General features: G+C 36.9%; 1 protein-coding gene across 1 annotated transcript in view; it reads left to right on the top strand.

Moving 5' to 3' along the window:
• Window positions 1–25537, top strand: part of LOC150089132 (TBCC domain-containing protein 1-like) — a 219297-nt gene that overhangs the window by 153340 nt on the left and 40420 nt on the right. The window lies entirely within an intron of this gene.

The following is a 25537-nucleotide window of genomic DNA, read 5'->3' as shown; positions in this document are numbered from 1 at the left end:
CCGGTCTAATCAAGAAGCGTGTGCTACGCACTGCTGCTCCTGCCCACCTGGCTATGGAGGCACCATACTGAGTGGTGCTGTGATTGGTCTCATGAGTGCAGCCTACAAATAGTTCAAAATGGTGGATGTTTCTGATGTGTTTATCAAGCAAAGAGTGGTGAAAAGTTATGCCTATCGAAATCCATACACATCTCAAAAATGTTTATGGTTGACAATACTGTAGATGTGAGTACAGTTAGACGTTAGGTAAGAAACTTTAAGAGTGGGGAAAGTAATATTGTTGACAAACCCCGAAGCATTCTGCCAGTAATGTCAGCGACAACAGACCACAAAAGCTGGATCGATGCTTTGATCAAAGAGGACCAGTGCATCACAACACGTGAATTGTGCAATGTAGTAGGCTTAGGGAAACCTGCTTGATAACCATCATAAAGGAACTAGGCTACAACAAGGTATGCACCTGGTGGGTCCTGAAAATGCTGACACGAGCACTGTTGGTGCACTGGGGAAACTGGTGTGCACTATTCTTCCTCACCCTTCTTTTAGTCTCGATCTTGCACCTTCTGACTATAACCTCTTCAGCCTACTGAAGGAAGCACTCCATGGAACCCATTTTGCAGTTGACGACCAGCTCAAGCACAGTGTTCACGAAGCCCTCTGGAGCAAGAGTAAGAAATTTTACAGGATTTGAATATAGCATCTAACTCAGAGATGGCAGAAGTCAGAAAATGATGATAACTTTGTGGAAAAATAACAGTGTGTTTATTAATGATTGAGGATTAGCATTAGCAAGGGCACATCTGTGGTATCACACAGATATTAGGAATGCAGAATTGGAATTTGGGGAGTACAATGTGTAAAGAAAGGATAGACAGGATAGGAAGGGAGGAGGGGTTATGCTGTTAATTAAGAAAAACATAAAATCAAAAGAAGTGCATACAGTTGATATAGATGGACAGTGCACTGTTGAGTCAGTTTGGTGTGACATAAACACTGCAAAGCAAAATTAAGAGTAGGAGTGTGTTATAGGCCTAATGACTCAAATGAGTACAACAAACAATTGTACAGAGAAATAGAGTAGGCTAGTTAATCAGAATGTCTAATAATGGGGGATTTTAACTTCCTAGATATTGACTGGAACTTGTGAGTTGGTCACTCGCACACTAGTAAGAATTTTTGTGGATTTATTGGATGATTGTTTTCTGCAGCAGCATGTTCGAGAGGCAACCAGAGAGGGTAATACTCTTGATCTGGTTATCAGCAGTGATCATTTGTGTATTAAGAATTTGCAGATAAAGGAACCGCTAGGTGGCAGTGATCACAGTGTACTGATGTGGGATTTACTTAAAGATATAATTACCATCAGGGTAAGGATTTTTTCTGTAAAGATAACTACAATGGTCTGAGACAGTTTTTAAATTCTGTATAGTGGGACCAATTGATGATGTTACCAACAGCAAATTCTCAGTGGGAAGCATTCAGGGAATTAATAATGGAAGCTACTAAACATTTCATACCTATTAAGAAATATTGTTCAAGGTTTAGGCCTAAATGGTTGTCAAATGACCTAATGACACTCGTGGCGGAGAAGAAAAATGCATGGGATGCATATAAATTATCAGGTGACACTGAAGCCAATGGCAGATATAAGCTTGCCTGTAATCAAGTCACAAAGGACGTTAGGCAGGTGAAGGCAGATTATGAGAAATCTTTGGCAAAAGATGCTAAGAAAAACAGCAAGGATTTCTTTACTTATATAAACTCTAAAAGGAAGAGGATGAATCAGATTGGTCCACTTGATATCGATGGTTTGACTGTTGATGATCCTGCTCAGATAGCAATCAAACTGAATGAGTATTTTGCATCTACATTCACACATGAGGAGTTATTAAGGATTGAAAATGCCAGAAGATTATCAAATTGCTACAATGGATAAAAGGATGGTTGAGTGGGAGAAGACAGAGGGTGGTAATCAATGGGCGCTGCTTTTCGAGGACTAATGTTATTAGTGGAGTCCCACAGGGTTCGGTGTTGGGTCCAGTGTTGTTTTGTATATTTATCAATGATATTGATGAAGGTATATCAGGCTTAGTGTTGAAGTTTGCAGATGATACAAAGATTGGCAGGGTTGTTAATGACGGTAATGGCAGCGTGCTACTGCAACGGATCTAGAAAATTTGGGAAGATGGGCTTATAAGTGGCAACTGAACTTTAACATTGACAAATGCAAAGTACTGCATATGGGTAGAAGTAATCCCAGAGGAACATACCAACTGTGTAGTACTACACTTAGGGAGGTAAAAAATGAAAAAGACCTGGGAGTAATTGTGCAGTTAGGCAGACAGGCTGCAAGATCAGGTCATTGAGTTTTGTCGATGATATACACGAATTTTGCTAGCAGGGAAAAGGAGGTGATTGTCCATCTGTATAAGGCAGTGGTCAGACCAGGCCTTGAGTACTACGTACAGGTCTGGAGGCCTCATTTTAGGAAGGATGTAGATTTGTTTGAGTGTGTACAGAGAAGGGCAACAAGATTGATGAGGGGAATGAAAGAATCCTCTTACCAAGAGAGGCTTAGGTTCTGCAAATTTCAGCGGCTGGAAACTAGGCACTTGCGAGGTGATCTGATTGAGGTCTATAAGGCCTTGAATGGGTTGAGCAAACTGAATTCTGTTGGGATTCTTCCACTTGTTCAGATTACGAACCTAAGCGGGCATAAATTAAAATTAAGGAAAGACAGCTGTAGAATGGATGTGTGAAAATTTGCCTTTAGCCAGAGGGTGGTTAATTGCTGGAACAAACTTCCATCTCTCATTGTGGAAGTTGACAGGTTAAATAAATTTAAGGAGGAACTAGACAAACATTTAGAGGGAATGGTTGTGTGAATTTTTTTTGGCTGATGCTACTTAAGCTCATACGCTTGCTTTCTTGCATCACATGCCACTATTTCTATTACACGATGCAAGAAAGTAAGCTTATATAGCATCAGCCAAAAAAAAAAAAAAAAAAAACACGCACACACACCCTTCTCATTTCACCCATCCACTTGTTCAAAATGTTTGTGTAGTTCTGCCTTGAATCTGCTTAAGTTATCAACTTCTACAACGACACAGGGAACTTTGTACCAGCAATTAACCACCCTCTGGCTAAAGGCAAACATCCGCACATCTATCCTACAACTGTCTTTCCTCAATTTGAATTTATACCCTGTCAGGTGATTATTCTGAGCAAGAGAAAGAATGCCATCAGCATTGAGCATGCTCAAACCATTCAAGGCTTTATACACCTCAATCAGATTACCTCACAGGTGCCTAGTGTCCAGACACTGTAATTTGCAAAACTTAAGCCATTCTTTGTAAGAGCAACCCTTTGTTCCATTCACTAATCTTGTTGCCCTTCTCTGTACTCATTTCAACAGCTCTACATCCTTCTTAAAATGAGGCCTCCAGACCTGTATACAGTACTCAAGGTGTGGCCTGACCACTGCCTTATACAAGGGGATAATCACCTCCTTATATCCCTGCTAGAAAAATTCCTGTATATTATTGATAAGACACCATGAGCTACTCTTGCGGCCTGTCTGCACTGCTCAGAAAACTTCATATCTGCCTGCACACAGTTGATACGTTACTGCATATGGGAAGTTACAGCTTCCCATATGCAGTACTTTACATTTGTCAATGTTAAACTTCAGTAGCCACCTCTGAGCTCATCTGCTCAACTTTTCTAGATCCTGTTACAGCAGCATACTGTCATTAGTGTCATTAACAACCCTCCAAATTTTCGTATCATCTGCAAACTTGGACATTAGGCCTTATATACCATTATTAATGAATACAGAAAACAACAATGGACCCAACACTGAACCCTGGGGGAATCCACTAATAAGATTAGTCCACGAAGAGCAGTGTCCAGTGATTGCCACTCTGTCTTCTCCAACTCAACCATCCATTTATCCATAGCAGCAATTTGACTGCAATGCCACACTGCTCCAATTTGTTCAGCAGTCTTCCATGTGCAACAGTATCAAAAGCCTTTCTATGGTCCAAATATATGATATCAAAATTATTCTTTGCATCCAGTTCCTTTCTGACTACATCATAATATCCATTCAAATTAGCATTAAGATTAGTAGAGGCATTTGATAGCAACAAAGCAGGCTTATGCAGCATCAGCCAAAAAAAAAAAAATAAAATAAAAAAAAAATAATAATAAATAAATAAATAAAAAATAACCACTTCCACTTCACCCCTCTGTTCGTTCGAAATACCTGTCCAGCTGAGCCTTAAACTTATTTAGGCTATCAACTTCCACGACAAGGGATGGAAGTCTGTTCCACCAACCAACCACCAGCTAGCTAAAGCAAATTTCCTCACGTCTATCCTACATCTGTCTTTCCTCAATTTGAATTTATGCCCTCTCAGGTGATTATTCTGAACAAGAGGAAGAATCCCATCAGCATTGAGCATGCTCAAACCATTCAAGGCTTTATAAACCTCTATCAGATCACGTCGCTGGTGCCTAGTCTCCACACACTGTAATTTGCAAAACTTAAGCCTTTCTTCATAAGAGCACCCCTTTGTTCCATTCACCAATCTTGTTGCCCTTCTCTGTACTTGTTCCAGCATCTCTACACCCTTCTTGAAATTAGGCCTCCTAACCCGCATACAGTACTCTAGTTGTGGCCTGACCATTGCCTTATACAAGGGTATAATCACCTCCTTATCCCTGCTAGAAACATTCCTATATATCATTGACAATACACCATGAGCTACTCTTGCAGCCCGTCTGCACTGCTCAGAAAACTTCATATCTGCCTGCACAACCACCCCCAGGTCCCTTTCATTCTCTACCACTGTCAGTGTAGTACCACAGAGTTGATACGTTGCTCTGGGGTTGCTGTTTGCCATATGTAGTACTTTACATTTGTCAATGTTAAACTTCATTTGCCACCTCTCAGCCCATCTGCTCAACCTTTCCAGATCCTGTTGCAGTAGCATAGTGTCAGTAGTGTCCTTGACAACCCTGCCAACCTTCGTATCGTGTGCAAACTTGGACATTAAGCTTGATATACCATCATCAATATCATTTATAAATACAGAAAACAATAATGGACCCAACACTGAACTCTGAGGGACTCCACTAATAACATTAGTCCACGATGAGCAGTGTCCATTGATTACCACTCCCTGTCTTCTCCCCCTCAACCACCCCTTTATCCATAGCAGCAATTTGCCTCCAATGCCACACTGCTCCAATTTGTGCAGCAGTCTTCCATGTGCAACAGTATCAAAAGCCTTTCTAAGATTATATATATCAAAGTATATATATCAAAGTTATTCCCTGCATCCAGTTCTTTTGTGACTGCATCATAGTATCCAATCAAATTGGTCAGGCAAGACTTCCCCTTAACAAAACCATGCTGTGTCTGAGCTATAACTGATGTCTTGTCTAGATGATCCTGCAGTGCTTCTTTAACCAGTGCTCCATTAATTTTCCGGGAACAGCAGTTAAACTAACAGGTCTATTAATTACTTGTGTCGCCCTTTGATCCTCCTTTGTGAATTGGGGTCACATTTGCACATCTCCAGTCCATGGGTACTTCCCCTGAGTCCAAGGAAGCTCTCATAAATATGGCTAAGGGTTTGCTTACTTCCTTTGCTGCCTCCTTTAATATAACTGGATAGATTCCATCCACCCCAAGTGCCTTTCTTGTATTTATCTTCAACAATTTCTCCTCCACTTTACTCTCAGTTATTACAAGATTCTCTAGCTTACTGCCAGAGTTGAATACACCTCTGGCATTCCCCTCGCTGAATAACTCCTCATGTGTGAATGTCTATGCAAAATATTCATTTAGTTTGTTAGCTACCTGAGCAGGATCATCAACAGTTGACCCATCGATATCACGTGGACCAATCTGATTCATCCCCTTCCTTCTAGAGTTTACATAAGTAAAGAACACTTTGCTGTTTTTCTTTGCATCCCTTGCCAAAGATTTCTCGTAATCTGCCTTCGCCTGCCTAACCTCCTTTGTAACTTGGTTACAGATCAACTTGTATCTATCATATGCTTCTGTGTCACGTGTTAATTTGTATGTATCCCATGCATTTTTCTTCTCTGCCATATGTCTCATTAGTTCATCTGACATCCACTTAGGCCTAAACCTTGAACAATATTTCTTAGTTGGTATATAAAGCCTAGTAGCTTCCAAGATAAGTTCTTTGAATGCTTCCCATTTTCAATTTGCTGTTGGTAACATCATCAGTTGGTCCCAATGTATAGAATTTAAATACTGTCTCAATCCATCGTAGTCGCCTTTACGAAAGCAATAACCCTTCCCTTTACCCCTAATGGTAGTTACCTCTTTGAGTAAATCCCACTTCAGCACACTGTGATCACTGCCACCTAGTGATTCATTTACCTGCAGATTCTTAATGCATGAAGAATCACTACTGATAATCAAATCAAGAGTATTACTCCCTCTAGTTGCCTCCCGAACATGCTGATGTAGAAAACAATCATCCAATAAATCCACAAAAGCCTTGCTAATGTGTGAGTGACCAGCCCCCAAATTCCAGTCAATATCTGGGAAATTAAAATCCTCCATTATAAGACTCTCTGATTTACTGGCCCACTCTGTTTCCCTGTACAATTTCTTATTATACTCATCAGAGTCATTAGGCCTATAGCACACTCCTATTCTCAATTTTGATCTCCCTATGCTTATGTCACACCAAACTGACTCAACACTGCACTGTCCAGCGATGTCAACTGGCTTCACTTCCTTGGATTTTATGTATTTCTTAACTAATAGCATAACCCCTCCTCCCTTCCTATCCTGTCTATCCCTTCTGTAGACATTGTACTCCCCAAATTGCAGTTCTGCATTCCTTATATCTGTGTAACACCACGTCTCTGAAATCCGCATAATATCTGCCTTTGATGTTTTGAGCAATACCTCTAATTCATCAAATTTGTTTACTAAACTCCTAGCATTGGTGTTCATGCAAGTATACATGCACCTGTTCTTTTTCTTAGCTACCCTAAATTGGTCAGACAAGACTTCACCTTAACAAAACCATGCTGTGCGCGAGCTATAACTGAAGTTTTGTCTAGATGATCCTGCAATGCTTCTTTAACCAGTGCCTCCATTAATTTCCCTGGAGCAGAAGTTGGACTAACAGGTCTGTAATTACCCATGTATCCCTTTGATCTTCCTTTGCAGATTGGGGTCATATTTGCACATCTCTAATCCATGGGTATCTCCCCTGAGTCCAAGGAAGCTCTCATCATTATGGCTAATTTTGCTAGCAGGGAAAAGGTGATTCTCCATCTGTATAAGGCAATGGTGAGGCCATGCCTTGAGTACTGCGTACAGGTGTGGAGGTCTCATTTTAGGAAGGATGCAGATTTGTTTGAGTGTGTACCTAGAAGGGCAACAAGATTGGTGAGGAGAATGAAAGGATCCTCTTACCAAGAGAGGTTAAGTTCTGCAAATTGCAGTGGCTGGAGACTGTGTATCTACATTCACACATGAGGAGTTATTCAAGGAGGGGAATGCAAGAGGTGTATTAAACACTGACAGTAAGCTAGATAATCTTGTAATAACTGAGCATAAAGTGGAGGAGAAATTGTTGAAGATAAACATAAGAAAGACACCTGGGGTGGATGGAATCTATCCAGTTATATTAAAGGAGGCATGGAACCTATCCAGTTATATTGGAATTCCAGTCAATCTCTGGGAATAATGGAATTATGGCAATGGGTTTGCTTACTTCCTTTGCTGTCTCCTTTAATATAACTGAATACATTCTATCCACTCCAGGTGTCTTTCTTATGTTTTTCTTATGTTTATTTTCAACAATTTCTCCTCCACTTTACTCTCAGTTATTACAAGATTATCTAGCTTATAGCCAGTGTTTAATACACCTCTTGCATTCCCCTCCCTGAATAACTCCTTATGTGTGAAGGTAGTTTCAAAATATTCATTTAGTTTGTTAGCTAACTGAGCAGGATCATTAACAGTTGAACTATCTAATCAAGTGGACCAATCTGATTCATCCCCTTCCTTCTAGAGTTTACATAAGTAAAGAACTTTTTGCTGTTTTTCTTTGCATCCTTTGCCAATGATTTCTTGTAATCTGCCTTCGCCTACCTAACCTCCTTTGTGACTTGGTTACAGACTAGCTTATATCTATCATAGGCTTCTCTGTCACCTGTTATTTTATATGTATCCGATGCATTTTTCTTCTCTGTCACATGTCTAATTAGTTCATCTGACATCCATTTAGGCCTAAATTTTGAATAAAATTTAGTTGGTATGAAAAGCCTAGTAGCTTCCAAGATTAATTCTTTGAATTCTTCCCATTTTGAATTTTCTGTTGGTAACATCAGTTGGTCCCACCGTATAGAATTTAAATACTGTCTCAGACCACCATAGTCACTTTTAAAAAAGCAAAATCCCTTCCCTTTACCCCTGATGGTAGTTACCTCTTTGAGTAAATTTAACTTCAGCAAACTGAGATCACTGCCGCTTATTGGTTCCTTTATCTGCAGGTTCGTAATGCATGAAGAATCGCTACTGATAATCAGATCAAGAGTATTACTTCCTCTAGTTGCCTCCCGAACATGCTGCTCTAGAAAGCAATCATCCAATAAATCCACAAAAGCCTTGCTAGTGTGTGAGTGACCAACCCACAATTTCCAGTCAATCTCTGGGAAATTAAAATCCCCCATTATAAGACACTATGATTTACTGGCCCACTCTATTTCTCTTCACAATTGCTGCTTATTATACTCATGAGATTCATTAGGCCTATAAGACACACCTACTCTCATTTTTCCTTTACCATTGCTTATGTCACACCAAACAGACTCAACATTGCATTGTCTACCAACATCAATTGGATGCACTTCCTTAGATTTTGTGTTTCTTAACTAACAACATAACCTCTCCTACCTTCCTGTCCTCTCTATCCTTTCTATACACATTGTACTCCCCCAAATTCCAATTCTGCACTGCTTATGTCTGTGTGACACCATGTCTCTGATATCTCAACAATATCTGCCTTTGATGTCTTGACTAGCACTTCAAGCTCATAACATTTATTAACACATACTCCTAGCATTGGTGTACATTCAAGTATACATGCCCCTGTTTCTACTCTTAGTTACCCTAAGACAGCCCATGTATTTACTTGTTCCACTATGACTCCCAGCAGTATTGGAAATCCTCATTGCCTTGATTTCCAGGCTGCTGTTCAATTGCATTTCAATAGAAGCAGTGCAAGAATCACTTTTGCCTCTGCCAGCGGCTACTGTTAATCTATTAGTCCATGTATCCCCCCCCAAGCTACAGTTTTCTGACCCACCTAACTCTGCCTCAATAGCATCAGCAAATATTCTTGCACCCTTTCTATTTAAGTGTATCACATCCTTGTAGAAGCAATCTCTCCTGTTAAAAAAAAGCACAGACCAGCTGAGATAAATTCTACCTCTTGAGCCTTGCACAGTCTCTCCAGGGCCGAATTGATTGGTGAGGCTCTCATCATATACTTGCTCCTATCGTGTCTGGGCAGAATTGCAGACACTTTCAAATTCAGCCCTAACTTACGGCTTTTTTTTCAACATTGACCTGTATTTGTTAAGTAATCCCACTGGTCTCCTACTCTTAATATCATTAGTGCCAATGTGTACAACAATATTGCCCTTTGTGCCCTTAAAAGATTATATCTGCTCTACAATGTCATCAACCTTTGCCCCTGGCAGACGTACCCTGGTGGTGTTCCACCTATCCTTGTTGTACAATATGTTTCCCTTTTCCCAGACAATAGTGTCACCGACAAGAACTAGTTCTTTTGGGACCAGTAGATTCTGCCTTTGATATAAAAGGCATAGTTGTAGGAATTAAATTTTCTGAGGAAAGAGATAGGAGGCATCACTTTCGTGCTACTCGTAATTACACAGATGTGTGTTTACTGTATACGTAATCACTTTAAGGCATGCTTTAAGCAATTTCTTCAGATTTTGATAAAGATATATTAGTATTAGTATTGGCAACATGATGCCTGGAAACAAAGTTTATGCAGCATCAGTTAAAAAAAAAAAAAAAAAAAAAAAAAATAGCACCATTTCATATTCCCATTTATATATTTTTCTACAATTTAGGGAATTAGATAAGACACTTATCTGTTATATTACCTGCAAATAATAACATATGTAGATGCTTATAGATAGCAATAATGTTGAGAGTGATTAACATGTTCAACCTTGTCTGTCTGCCTCCCACATCTTTCTTTCAGAAATGGAAAGACAGTTGCAGTGTGAGTATGTGTTCAGTTTATTTGCATATCTATTGCATATTGTTTGTTTCTTCTATATTTTTCCTAGAATTGTATTGTTAATGTTTACTGGAGTAGGCTTGGTAATCATTTAAAACAGCTGTGCATGGATTTATTAGAAGAAGGAAAGAAGATATTCATAAATCCATGGTGTCAATTTTACTGCAATGTTATGAAAATATGGGCTGCCGAGTGTCTTTGAAAATTCATTATTTTCATTTCCATCTCAGTTTTTTTTCTCTCACTCTTGAGGTGTAAATAATCAGCAAGGGAAATGCTTTCATCAGGACATATCCACAATGCAATAGCAGTACCATTGTTGTTGTTGGGATACTGCTGTGATGGGAGATTACAGAATTAAACATCTGCATGGAGATTTGATGTGTTTAAGGCTATAAAAGGGTTTAGCAAGTAAACTTAAAGATGGAGCCATATCTTCTCCTTCTAGGATGATGCAAACAAGGAGTCAGATTCAAATTGAGGGGAGGTAATTCTAGACTGAATATAAGAAAATTTGCTGTTAGTGAAAGAGTATTCAACTACTTGAACAAGTTACCATCTAGTTTTGTAGAGGCAGAATATGTATTTTTAAAGAGTGATTTAATCGCTCTTTCAATTTATATATAAAACATAAAACTAGGTAGACAGTCTTTTATCTCATATTTTATATATTTATTAATATTAGACACTGGATTATATGCATTTGCATATGTGCAAATGCACATAATATGAATATTGCTAGTAACATTGCATATTTTGTTAATTTTATTAGTTTTCAGGCATCATTAAACTCAAATGTGAATTCAGTCGTTGAGAAATCACAATATTATAATAACATCAATGTGAGAAAAGATTTTAATTAGCATAAGAATACATGTCAACAGTGTTTTACTTTTAATTCTCATGCCATCAATGATGTTAGATTAGAGTATATTCTTTGAATGTGTGATATACAGTATAGTGTCACTGTAAAAAAATTTACAGTATAGGCAGTTCAAGCATTTTGTTCAAAATGCCAAAAATCAGTTGCAGGTGACCCCTACGGAGCACGGGGGTTACATTGCAAACCAACTTCCATGCACGGCAATTCTGCATTCAGCAGGGTACTGTTGTTATGGAAAAATGGGGGTTAGGTTCTGAAACTTTATGTAGGAAATTAAAACCATAAATATAATCTGTGTTATAAATGGTACAATTTATTTTTAAAAGAAATTAACAATTTCACTTTATATTTTAAGATGTTTTTAGTTGGAATACATTTCTCACCTCCAATAATGTTTGAAAGTTTAATAATTTTCTCAACTTCTGTCTGAATAATATTGAGGTCTTGTGGGTCACTTCCTGTTTCAGAGAGTAACTTTTTCCAGCAGTTCTTTAGAGTTGACTTACTTTCAGTCCATGACTATTTGATTATTTCAATACCTGTTAGTAATGTGAATTCAGCCCAACGTTGGCACATGTTTTTATCCAGAAAACTTTTCAATCTTATCAACAAGATTTGCCAAGCTTCTCCTCAGATAATAAGATTTAAGAGTCGAAATGATCCCCTGGTCCACGGGCTGTAAAATTGCTGCTGTGTTCGGAGGAAGAAACACAAAAATTTTACATTTGGATTGCAGTCGGGAAGTGACACTGGGTGACTTGGAGCATTGTCTAAGATAAGGAGCACCTTGAATGATAAATTCTTATTTTTCAGGTATCCTTCAACTACAGGTACAAATTAATGCTCTAACCAGTTACTGAACAGTGAGCCAGTCATCCATACTTTTCTATTTGATCGCCAGTAAATGGGAAGAGAGGATTTATTTTTGCCTTACAAAGAAAGCCCTTGAGTTTTCTGAACAATAAAGGCTCACATTTATAATCACTAGAAGCTTTACTACAGAATAGGAGAGTGATTCTGTCCTTTGAAACTTTGAATCGAGATGCAACTCCTTCTTCTTTGGATAAATATGTCCTGTCACTCATTTTTTTCCAGTAGAGTCCAGTTTCATCACGGTTAAAAATCTGATTTGCCATGTATCCTCCCTCTTCTATTACATTTTTCGATTCTGGTAAAAAATTTTCCATTGCCTCCACATCTGCAAAAGGAATCTCACCAACTTTAATATTGTGCAGATTTTCTCTTTTTTATAAATCTATCGAACCATCCCTTGGATGCACTGAAACTTGATTCACCATTTGCAATAGCAGTGTGAGACTTTGTGATGATAAATATGTTGGGCCTTGCACCTGATCATATTAGAACTGTGAGGCACATTTCTATTCCTTTGGTCTTCAATCCAAACATGCAATAACTTTTCCATTTTTCCAATATGCATATTACGTCGACTAACAAAAGTGGATTTTGCACTTGCAGAGTTTGTTCCCAACCTAATGCTTGCTTTAATTTTGTCCTTGCACTTTTTAATTGTTCGTATCAATGATTCATTGCACTCATATTCTTTAGCTAAAGATGCGTACGTTCTTCTTGTGGTGCCTCTGTAGCCAGGTGGGCAGGAGCAGCAGTGCGTAGCACACGCTTCTTGATTAGACTGGGATTTGAGCCCATGTGACCACCAGATATAGAGGATGCGGAAAGGTCAGGAAATGACCACTGCATATCCCCGGAGCAATATGACCTTAGTTGCTAGTGCTCCTAAAAACCAAACAACAACAACAACGTTCTTCTTTGCTCTGTTTTCCCCAAAATAATCGCTTTCGGATAGAGGCATGCTTTGAAGTCATTATGTTACGGTTACTATTGAACACTTAGAAGTTATAGTGCCGACCAGGCTAGCCAAGTGGGTAAAGTACCTGCCCGGCAACCCAAAGGTCGCAGGTTCGATTCCTGCCTCGGGCTTGGATCAAAGTACTGCAAAAACCTTGGGAGGTGCAATATGGCCACAGAAGCCAATGCGCCAAAAACTACCAAATCAAAAAAAAAAAAAAAAAAAAAAAAGAAGTTATAGTATGTCTTAAAGTATTGTTTTATTGGACTAAATTCAAAAAAATAGCAAGGGCTTAATTTTTCAGTACTCACCTTGATCGATCTGCAATTGTTATAGTTTGAAGGGCAAGAGGTGACTAGCTTTAAGGTAATTGGTTCTTAAATTAAGGGGTGGGTAAATAGTAATTATGATGGAAACGGGATTAAAATATGCGCAAGGAAGTAGAAGTGCACTAACTCCATCTTTGGTTGTCATTAAATTGGGTTAAATTGGGATTCTAAATAGTGGATAAGCCAAAAGTCGTAACTAAGGACTTTTGTTAAAAAACATCTTCAGTTGGCAAGTTAAATGAAAAGGGAATGCGTACTGTATTTAAGAAGAATTTTGTAATCCCATGATGCACTTTGTTACTAGCGGGAATCTCAGATTGGTCAGATTCCAACCCGGAGAAAGATTGAAGGGGAGTTTCGCATTTATAATATTTAGATCGGAGTGGTGACGAAACTATTCTATAATGAGGGCTTCGAATTGTAAAATTTTCTAACTGTTTTTTAATTTTAATATGGTAATAGCTGAGTCAACTAAGGGAGTATGGTTGTTGGAGTGGGCATGTAAAGTAAGTTCAGTGCTAGATTGTCCAGTTCTGCAGCTATTATAGTGATAGTATGCTCTGGTATTGGATGATTGGGTTGAACCGAATTTGTTTGTGGTACTACCAATGTAACAGGCATTACAATTGTGTTGACATTTTATTAAATAAATTATATTATTCATTTTGCTTGTTGGATATTTATGTGTTTCTTTTTATTTATTGAAAAGTGATGCGAATTTGCTATAAGTTGAAAAAATAAGAGTGATGTCTGTACCTGCAAATATTCGCCGAAATTGTCCTGCAAGATTACTATGATAAGGAAGGACAAGACATGTTTTACTATTTATGATGTGTTTTATGGGGTTATTGATATTATTTTTTGTGATGGAAATGGTATGTTGGATTAATTTTGGAGGGTAATTTCTGACTATGAATTATTTTGTGAGATATAGTAACTCATTGGATAGGTCGTCTTGTGAGGTGCTGAATTTAATGGCGTTGTAGATTTGGTCATAGAGAATGGATTTTTTTTATGTTGAAAGGGTGGTGCGATGTAAAATGTAGGAATTTCCGTGTGTGTGTATGTTTTCTATAGATCTTAGTTCCTAGTTTAGTACCTGTTTTATGTATGGTGGGATTGGGAAAATTAATTTGTTTATTGGTTTCTATTTCGAGTGTGTATTTAAGTCTGTCGTGAATTGAATTGAATTTTGTAAAAAGGTTATCAATTATAGTTTTGTTTCCTATTTAAAGTACATCATCGGCGTATCGCTTGTATAACTTTATCTCAGAAGAGTAAGGTTGTAGGATTTTATTTTCAACTGTGGCTAAGTAAATTTCGGAAAGGGGAGCAGAGATGCCCAAGTCCATGCGTAACTCGAATATTTGTTGGAAGATCTGATTGTGAAATCTGAAATGCCTGGCTTCTAATTGTAGAGAGGTGAGTTCTAAAATATTGTTTATAGAAAGGGAGGTGCGATTAATGAGACTATTGTCGGAAGTTAAATATCCACAAAGGGCTTGTAAGGTGAAAGGTATATGTACATTGGTGTATAGTGATACGACATCAAACGATGCTAGAATATCATCGTCAGCGATTATGGTTCTCAAATTTTCTCAAAGGCTTGGTTGGTATTACTGATTTTAAATGTGGAAAACCTGGTGAGTGGGGATATGATTTTTACTAGAAATGAGGATATGTTTGCGAAGGTGGATTTACTAAAAGAAATAATTTGTCTTAAGTGGTTGCCCGGTTTATGTAGTTTGGTAATTCCAAACATATGGGGGAGAACATTGCTTCGTATGCCAATCTGCTGTAAGGTATGTAGGGTGATTTCTCTATTAGACCGGAGTTTTCTAAGGATAATGTCAAGCTTGTTTTTTAATTTGGATGTATTATAGGAATTATTAATTATATAGGTGTCTTGGTCTGCTAGAATTTGTTCCATTTTTTTCTATATAAGTGGCTTTATCTAAAATTACTATGGTATCTCCTTTGTCTGCTTTTTGGATAATAATGTTGGGGATTTTACTTAGTTTATGAATATCATTGAGTTGTTGTTTGGATATATTAGATTGGGAGGGGAGTTTTGAGTTAATAATAGTGTTAGTCTGATGTAAAAGGCACCATTTGTCAGGATAATGTTCGAGTTTTGTTTGAAGTTCAACAATACTTTATTTTATGGGATATTGATGGCTTTTCTCACAAAGTTGAATCTATGCTCTAAACTTGCGAGTTTGGTAGGAGTGAAAGTTTTGGAAGAAATGTTAACTGTGGAAATTTGTGGAGCCGTTATTTTTGTTTCCTGGGTAAGTGTGATCCATTTTTTAGAATGTCTTAGTTCAACCTCTTTAAGGGCTGCATTAATACATACATTGTTGAAGTTTGTGAATTCGATCCAGCCCTTAAAGAGGTTGAACTAAGACATTCTAAAAAATGGATCACACTTACCCAGGAAACAAAAATAACGGCTCCACAAATTTCCACAGTTAACATTTCTTCTAAAACTTTCACTCCTACCAAACTGGCAAGTTTAGAGCATGGATTCAACTTTGCGATGAAAAGCCATCAATATCCCCTAAAAGAAAGTATTATTGAACTTCAAACAAAACTCGAACATCACTCTGACAAATGGCGCATTTTACATCAGACTAACATTATTATTAACTCAAAACTTCCCTCCCAATCTAATATATCCAAACAACAACTCAATAATATTCATAAACTAAGTAAAATTTCCGACATTATTATCCAAAAAGCAGACAAAGGAGATACCATAGTAATTTTAGATAAAGCCACTTATATAGAAAAAATGGAACAAATTCTAGCAGATCAGACACCTATATAATTAATAATTCCTATAATATATCCAAATTAAAAAACAAGCTTGACATTATCCTTAGAAAACTCAAGTCTAATAAAGAAATCACCCTACATACCTTACAGCAGATTGGCATACAAAGCAATGTTCTCCCCCATATTTTGGAATTACCAAACTACATAAACCGGGCCACGCCTTAAGACCAATTATTTCTTTTAGTAAATCCGCCTTCGCAAATCTATCCTCATTTCTAGTAAAAATCACATCTCCACTCACCAGATTTTCCAAATTTAAAATCAGTAATACCAACCAAGCCTTTGAGAAAATTTGAGAACCATAATCGCTGACGATGATATTCTAGCATTGTTTGATGTCGTATCACTATACACCAATGTACATATACCTTTCACCTTATGTAACATATACCTTTCACCTTACAAGCCCTTTTGTGGATATTTAACTTCCGACAATAGTCTCATTAATCGCACCTCCCTTTCTATAAACAATATTTTAGAACTCACCTCTCTACAATTAGAAGCCAGGCATTTCAGATTTCACAATCAGATCTTCCAACAAATATTCGAGTTACGCATGGACTTGGGCATCTCTGCTCCCCTTTCCGAAATTTACTTAGCCACAGTTGAAAATAAAATCCTACAACCTTACCCTTCCGAGATAAAGTTATACAAGCGATACACCGATGATGTACTTTAAATAGGAAATAAAACTATAATTGATAACCTTTTTACAAAATTCAATTCAATTCACGACAGACTTAAATACACACTCGAAATAGAAACCAATAAACAAATTAATTTTCCCAATCCCACCATACATAAAACAGGTACTAAACTAGGAACTAAGATCTATAGAAAACATACACACACACGGAAATTCCTACATTTTACATTGCACCACCCTTTCAACATAAAAAAAATCCATTCTCTATGACCAAATCTACAACGCCATTAAATTCAGCACCTCACAAGACGACCTATCCAATGAGTTACTATATCTCACAAAATAATTCATTGTCAGAAATTACCCTCCAAAATTAATCCAACATACCATTTCCATCACAAAAAATAATATCAATAACCCCATAAAACACATCATAAATAGTAAAACATGTCTTGTCCTTCCTTATCATAGTAATCTTGCAGGACAATTTCGGCGAATATTTGCAGGTACAGACATCACTCTTATTTTTTCAACTTATAACAAATTCGCATCACTTTTCAATAAATAAAAAGAAACACATAAATATCCAACAAGCAAAATGAATAATATAATTTATTTAATAAAATGTCAACACAATTGTAATGCCTGTTACATTGGTAGTACCACAAACAAATTCGGTTCAACCCAATCATCCAATACCAGAGCATACTATCACTACAATAGCTGCAGAACTGGACAATCTAGCACTGAACTTACTTTACATGCCCACTCCAACAACCATACTCCCTTAGTTGACTCAGCTATTACCATATTAAAATTAAAAAACAGTTAGAAAATTTTACAATTCGAAGCCCTCATTATAGAATAGTTTCGTCACCACTCCGATCTAAATATTATAAATGCGAAACTCCCCTTCAATCTTTCTCCGGGTTGGAATCTGACCAATCTGAGATTCCCGCTAGTAACAAAGTGCATCATGGGATTACAAAATTCTTCTTAAATACAGTATGCATTCCCTTTTCATTTAACTTCCCAACTGAAGACGTTTTTTAACAAAAGTCCTTTGTTACGACTTTTGGCTTATCCGCTATTTAGAATTCCAATTTAACCCAATTTAATGACAACCAAAGACGGAGTTAGTGCACTTCTACTTCCTTGCGCATATTTTAATCCCGTTTCCATCATAATTACTATTTACCCACCCCTTAATTTAAGAACCAATCACCTTAAAGCTAGTCACCTCTTGCCATTCAAACCATAACAATTGCAGATCACAGTGCCTCCATAGCCAGGTGGGCAGGAGTAGTAGTGCGTGCGTAGCACACTCTTCTTGATTAGACTGGGGCTCGAGCCCGTGACCACCAAATATGGAGAATGCGGAAAGGTCAGGGAATAACCACCGCATATCCCCGGAGCAATATGGCCTTAGTTGCTGATGCTCCTAAAAAAAAAAAACTCAACAACAACAATTGCAGATCGATCAAGGTGAGTACTGAAAAATTAAGCCCTTGCTATTTTTTAAATTTGGTTACTATTGAATTAAAATATAACTCCACTCAATGACAAAACACACATGATGAAGTCACTTTTTACTCTGCTTGGTAACTCACACTGACATTGTCACCAAAAAAGACTCAAGCGGACTAAGGGGTCGTCCAAGTATTACGTCACCCTGTTTCTGAGAACTGCTGAGTTGAAAGATACATAACAAAAAATATATTGTAGTAATAAAAAGGTAGGTACAATGTAGAGAGGCTAAATTTTGACTAATAACGAAACTGCAAAGTACCACAAAACGGCTGTCTCTGATTAACAGTCACTTAGAATGAAATCCATTACATAATAAATTTAACCTCGTTAAAGCAACTAACAGGTGATATTGTAGGCCGATTCATGTTTACGGGAGCTCACATTTTTCTGTTCAAACAGAAATTTCTGGAGGTCACCACCATAAAACGATAAAAACAATTTGCATGTCCCGGTTTATTGGGCTTTACTGTTAGTGCTATCTAATTATAAACGGGTAGTAAACTCAATCTTATTGCTTTTGCAATAATACTGATAGCCGGACTTCTGTGGGTTTTTGCATTATTATGATGAAATGTGTTTCCCCTTCCATGAAATCTTCAATCATATAAAAAACAAATAAATTTTCAGAATCTTCTCTTCATTCCTATTTTTTAAGCTTCTTACTTTTTACTCTGTATCTTACTTTTGCAATTTGTGCGTGCAGTGTTCATCATTATCGATTGTTTAGAGTTGACTTTTTTACTGTTTTAAATATAATAATTCAAAAAAAAAAGTCAGTGAACGGAAATATCAATTAGTATGTATTTATTACAGTGCTTTATTTACTGTAATATTTAATTATTTATTAAAAATTTAAGATATTTAAACCTGTGTTAACAATATTATTGGATTTCTAACTTTTTTTTAGGGTTTTAATTACCAGATTGAACTTTTTTTTTTTTTTTTTTTTTTGAGTGCTCTGCCCCTATCCCTATTTTTTCCATAAGCCCTTTGTTTTTAATGCATGAAATACCATAACGTGGAGATTTTTAGGCACACATGTATTGCGCTATAGCAGAATTGACTGTACTATGTAATAAGGTAGCATGGCTGAGTTAGCTACACCATGCTGCTGCGAACCTCGGGCCATGTACAGCACGATCCATGTCACATGGACTTCTACCACATAAGTGCAAAGCCGTGCTTGGCTTTGCACTTATGTGGTAGAAGTTTAGCAATATACAGGTGTCACCTGTATATTGCTAAACTTATGGAATTGTGGATCACCAGTCCTGGGAAAAGAGTTCACTGCAGATGGAAGTGTTGTCTTTTGTGTTGCTTGCAAAAAGAATATTCCAGATCAGCCATAATGTGAAAACAACTTCACACATTGGTCAAAAAAGAAAAAGAAAAATCAAGAAAAAATTGACAGATCAGTCACTTATACCAAGCAGTGTACCTTCAGGAGAATAGAAAATTGACTTTTCAAAGGATCTCTGTCTCACCTTGGTAAGCAGCAGTGCCTCTTTCAGTAATATATGCAATCTAGTTTTCAAAATTTTTGAACAAACACTGTATAAATCAAAACATTCCAGATGAATCTACCTCATCGAAGAATTATCTCAATGAAATTTATGATCATATTATTTCATGAAATTTGTCGAGATATTGGAGACAATTGCCTCTGGATGTTTGCAGTGAAATAGCAGATGCTTGTACATCTGATATGTGGGAAATTAGATGGAAATATATGAATTTCTCCACAATTGCAAGATTTGTGAATGGTTCTTTGCAGTTATTTGGCCAGATCAAGAATCAGCCTATGATGAAAAAGTGGGCTTTTTTGTTAATGATGCTGCTATATATATGATAAAAGCATCTTCTGCCCTACAATTTTCCCATCTAAACCTACATTATTTGCTTAGTCCATTGCTTACGTAGGTTTGCAGAAACAATTTGGGACAATTTTGGCAAAGTTTCAATTATTTTTCGTGCAAAAAAAAAAAAGATCTTCATAAAAGATCCTGCCACACACACACACACACACACACTCTCACTCTCTCTCTCTCTCTCTCTCTCTCTCTCTCTCACTCTCTCTCTCTCTCTCTCTCTCCTCTCTCTCTCTCTCTCTCTCTCTCTCTCTCTCTCTCTCTCTCTCTCTCACTCACTCACTCACTCACACACACACACACACACAGAGAGAGAGAGAGAGAGAGAGAGAGAGAGAGAGAGAGAGAGAGGAGAGAGAGAGAGAGAGAGAGAGAGAGAGAGAGAAATGTACATCTGGGCCTTCAGTGTCTACCAGAATCTATTTTTACAAAGTGGGAAACATGTTATGTGCAGCATTATTTTATATCAAAAGCTTTGATTCTTTGGATATTGATGCTGCAACTATTGTCATTGCTTGGGCAATTCTTTCTGATTCTTTGGTTAAAAACATTTGCTGTTCATAGAGACTCATTTTGCTTTGTACCTAATTCTATAATAAAACTTGAAGCATGGGGACTTTTTTTGAGCAGTGTAATTGAAGAGATAAAGAACGTTCATTCTGAAATTTCAACCATACCTGAAGACATAAGAGAGAAAATAAGAAATACATTTGATAATGTTTTTAAAAAATTCTGGATTTCATATTTTAAGAAAAATAATGACTTTGTTAATGGAAATGAGCAAGAATTACCATTTCAAGTAGTGGCTTCGAAAGCTCACATCTGTAAGTTTAGTCTAGTCACTTCTGTCAGTGTGGAAAGATCATTATCTATTTTGAAGATGATTTTGGATGATAAATACCACAACATTGTTTACTGTAACAAATGTTATTCCAAGTAAAATTATACTTATTCTAAAACTTCACATTTAACAGTTTGTTACTTTTAAATCCTGAATACAAAGAAACTGTAATTGAATTAAATAAATGCATAATAAATGTAAAACTATTATTGCATATAATAGCATTTTGGTGCATATTTTCATATATTTTACTGCATATTTACATACATATTTTGCCTGTTTTTAGTAGATATTATCCATTGTCTGGTTATTATTATTACTACTACTTTCTTTTTGTGGCACACAGGCTTTGCTTTCTTATATCATTTTGCTGTTTTAATCCAGCAGTGATAATGATGATGCTGTCACCAATTTCAGCAGTAATAGCGGCATAGGGTCTGGAAGACCCCAGTTTTCTTCTCTATTTCTGAAGGAAGTTTTTTTTTGGTTTTTCCAATTCTGTTTGGAATATACCAATGCCTGACCTTTTATTAATGGATTTCAATACTGATTAAAAGTTATTTTTTTGTTGAAAAAAATGAAAATTTATAATTTTTTGAATTTTACACTTGTTATTTTCAACCAAATAGAAATTTTTTTATTAATTCTGCTGAAAAAAAAAATAAACAAACAAGAAAAAACATAAAATATAAAATCAAACTATTAAAGTCTTCTAACTGCAAGTTGATTAAATTATTAAGTGAATGAAAATTTAGTGTTATGCATGCACATGCATTCCCACTTAGAATATACATTAGATATTTATGATAGTATATAACAGAGCTATGATGCTCAATACGTTCTGTGCTAATATCAATATTTGTAGAAGGATAAGAAAAATTTACCTCAACATGATATGAAGAACTTTCCGTATGATACTCTCTAGAAATTAAAACAAATAAAAGATTAATGCAAAATGATTACAGTAAAAAATCAATTGAAAAAAATAAAAAAATTAAATAAAATTAATTTAAAAAGCTTAATGTAAATTTTGAAAAACGATTTTCCTTCTTGAAATAGACATTGCCTTTCGACTGTATGTCACGATCACAGGAATGGAAATGATGGAGTATGCGAGCTTGAATCTTAAATAGAGAGATTTTTGTCCTCACGCATGCGCATGATAGACCACAGTTATTTGTCTTCGTACATGCTGCAAAAGACCACGAATCGGAGATTAGATATGGGCAGTGAACGTTAATAGAATTCTCGTGTAATTTAATTTCGACGGTTCTGCAATTAATAGTCTCGTATAATTACCTTGGACACTAGTATTTTGGCCTCAAATAAAAATGTATGGTTTTCGTTAATGGCAAGGAAGGCTAATTCTGATGCTGCTGAATGAGAAGCATATGCTGTTTTACTTGAATATTCAGCAGGAACTGCATAGATCTTTGGTAAGACAAGGATCTATGCAGACAATCTCTGCAAGAAATGTATACCAAATCATTTATTTGTGTCGTGAAAAAGGAAAGGACTGAGTGATTGTTCAGTATAGTGTGTAATTTCCATATTGGTTTGGCCACAATCTTAAATTCAGTATCTTTAAAGAATCTGCTAAGCTGCTTGTCCCAATGTTCAATGTATGGGACAGAAATAAAGTATTTTTTGATGTTACTATTGTTGGTTGGTGTAGTTTTTTGTATCCTATCCTTTATCTTGTACTCTGATTTGGTTTATTGTAGCAAGAGGGTAATCCCTGTTTACGAATCTGCTGGTTAATATCTGTATTTCTGAATCTAAAGCAAATTCCGTCGATGAATATTTATAGGCATTGAGAAACTGATTAAAGATAATAGATCTATTGTATGTGAATCAGTGATAGCTGTTATAATGTAGAAGTATATTGGTGTTTGTTGGTTTATGATAGATGTTAAATTGGATTTTATTCGCTGTTTAGGAACGATGTTTACCATGTTTCTTTCCTAAAATATTGTCTTCAAAAAAACATCATTCTGAAATTTGCCAGGATCAATTTAAATCATAAAATTTTGGGAATAAAGCAACTAGCACTTATCACATCGCATGATATAGTTAAACTTGTTTTAAAATCTAGGTATTCCAATAAACAAAAATACCTTTCCCAGGTTAGGAAACTTCGCGACAAATTAAAGAATTATCTACATCTGAATGATTGGTCTCTATTGAAGACTTCCATAGATTTGCAACATGAAGCACAGGCCACAGAAATAAAAAACAGATACATTAACAAATTGAATACATCATTGTGGGTATCAAGACAGGTTCATACGAGTTCGAACATATGCTTGCGAGCTTTCAATCAAGTGCTTATGAGTTCGTTGCCAACCCCTCCCCCATTCACATGCGTACAATGTGTTAACACACAATAAGAATGATTCAGCTAGTGCTCGAACACTCCCTCGCTCAAAGTGCAACGTACCAACATTAGAATTAGTTGCAAGAAAGCAAGCTTATATAGCATTAGCCAAAAAAAAAAAAAAAAATACTCTTCATTTCACCCATCTACTCACTCCAAATGTTTGCCTAGTTCTGCCTTAAATCTATTTAATCTATCAACTTCTACAACAACAACAACAGATGGAAGTTTGTGCCAGCAATCAATCACCCACTTGCTAAAGGCAAACTTCCGCACATCTATCCTAGAATTATCCTTCCTCAATTTGAATTTATGCTCTCTCAGATGATTATTCTGAGCAAGAGGAAGAATCCCATTAGCATTGAGCATGTTAAACCATTCAAGGCTTTATACACCTCAATCAGATCGCCTTGCAGGTGCCTAGACTTCAGACACTTAACTTGCAAAACTTAAGCCTTTCTTTGTAAGAGCAACCCATTGTTCCATTCACTAATCTTCTTGCCCTTCTCTGTATGTGTTCCAGCAGCTCTACATCCTTCCTAAATGAAGCCTCCAGACCTGTATACAGTACTCAAGATGTGGCCTCTCCATTGCCTTATACAAAGGAATAATCACCTCCTTGTACCTGCTAGAAAAATTCCTGTATATCATTGACAAAACTCCATGACCTGCTCTGGCAGCCTGTCTGCATGGCTTAGAAAACTTAATATGTGCCTGCACAATTACCCCCAGGTCCTTTTCATTCTCTACCACTGTCAGTATAGTACCACACAGTTGATATGTTACTCTGGGGTTACTGCTTTCCACATGCAGTACTTTACATTTGTCAATGTTAAACTTCAGTTGCCACCTCTGAGCCCATCTGCTCAGCTTTTCTAGATTCTGTTGCAGCAGCAGCAGCCTACTCATTAACAACCCTGCCAAACTTTGTATTGTGTACAAACTTGGACATTAAGCCTGATATACCATCATCAATTATCATTAATAAATACAGAAAACAACAATGGACCCAGCACTGAACCCTGAGGGACTCCACTAATAACATTACTCCAAGAAGAGCAGTATCCATTGATTACCACTCTGTCTTCTCCCACTCAACCATCCCTTTATCCATAGCAGCAATTTGCCTGCAATGTCACACTGCTCCAATTTGTGCAGCAGTCTTCCATGTGCAACAGTATCAGAAGCCTTTCTAAGATCCAAATATATGATATCAAAGTTATTCCTGCATCCAGTTCCTTTGTGACCACATAATAGTATCCAATCAAATTGGTCAGACAAGACTTACTCTTAACAAAACCATTCTGTGTCCGAGTCTTGTCTAGATGATCCTGCAGTGCTTGTTTAACCGGTGCCTCCATTAATTTCCCTGGAACTGAAGTTAAACTAACAGGTCTAATATGTAGGTTAGTGCAAATGCATCATTTTAACATAGCTGTCTACCAAAGCAGTTAAATTAATTAATTAAATTGGCATCATTTTGGTTATATCTCATATTGTGACTGCCTTCACAATGAGTTGCCATGGTATTGTACTACTTCAAAGAAATAATACTTTACCAGCGGAGAAGACTATTGTTATTTATTCTCAGCGATTACCACCACCCAGACTGCACTGTTTTGAAGCTTGTTGGCTTCTCTTTGGTGGGTGGGTGGACAGATACCCTGGTGTTGCAATAGTGACAACCCAGTTATGATGCATTTGCACTAACCTACATATTAGTCATTCTACCTCATAGCATGAGGCCTTTGCCCTTAAATACTTTATAGTCTATATCACTATGCACCATTATCATTAGTAGAGGCATTTGATGCAAGAAAGCAAGCTTATGCAGCATCAGCCAAAAAAAAAAAAAAAAAAAAAAACCCCAACTTCCACTTCACCCCTCTGTTCGTTTGAAATACCAGTCCAGCTGAGCCTTAAACTTATTTAGACTATCAACTTCCACGACGAGGGATGGAAGTCTGTTCCACCAACCACCCGCTGGCTAAAGGCACGTCTATCCTACATCTGTCTTTCCTCAATTTGAATTTATGCCCTCTCAGGTGATTATT

The sequence above is a fragment of the Mastigoproctus giganteus genome, chromosome 2 (assembly GCF_048544385.1).
Source record: "Mastigoproctus giganteus isolate SK-2022 chromosome 2, ASM4854438v1, whole genome shotgun sequence".
Taxonomy (NCBI): Eukaryota; Metazoa; Arthropoda; class Arachnida; order Uropygi; family Thelyphonidae; genus Mastigoproctus; species Mastigoproctus giganteus.
Note: the sequence above shows the minus strand (reverse complement) of the source record. Positions and strands in the feature narration are given on the sequence as shown.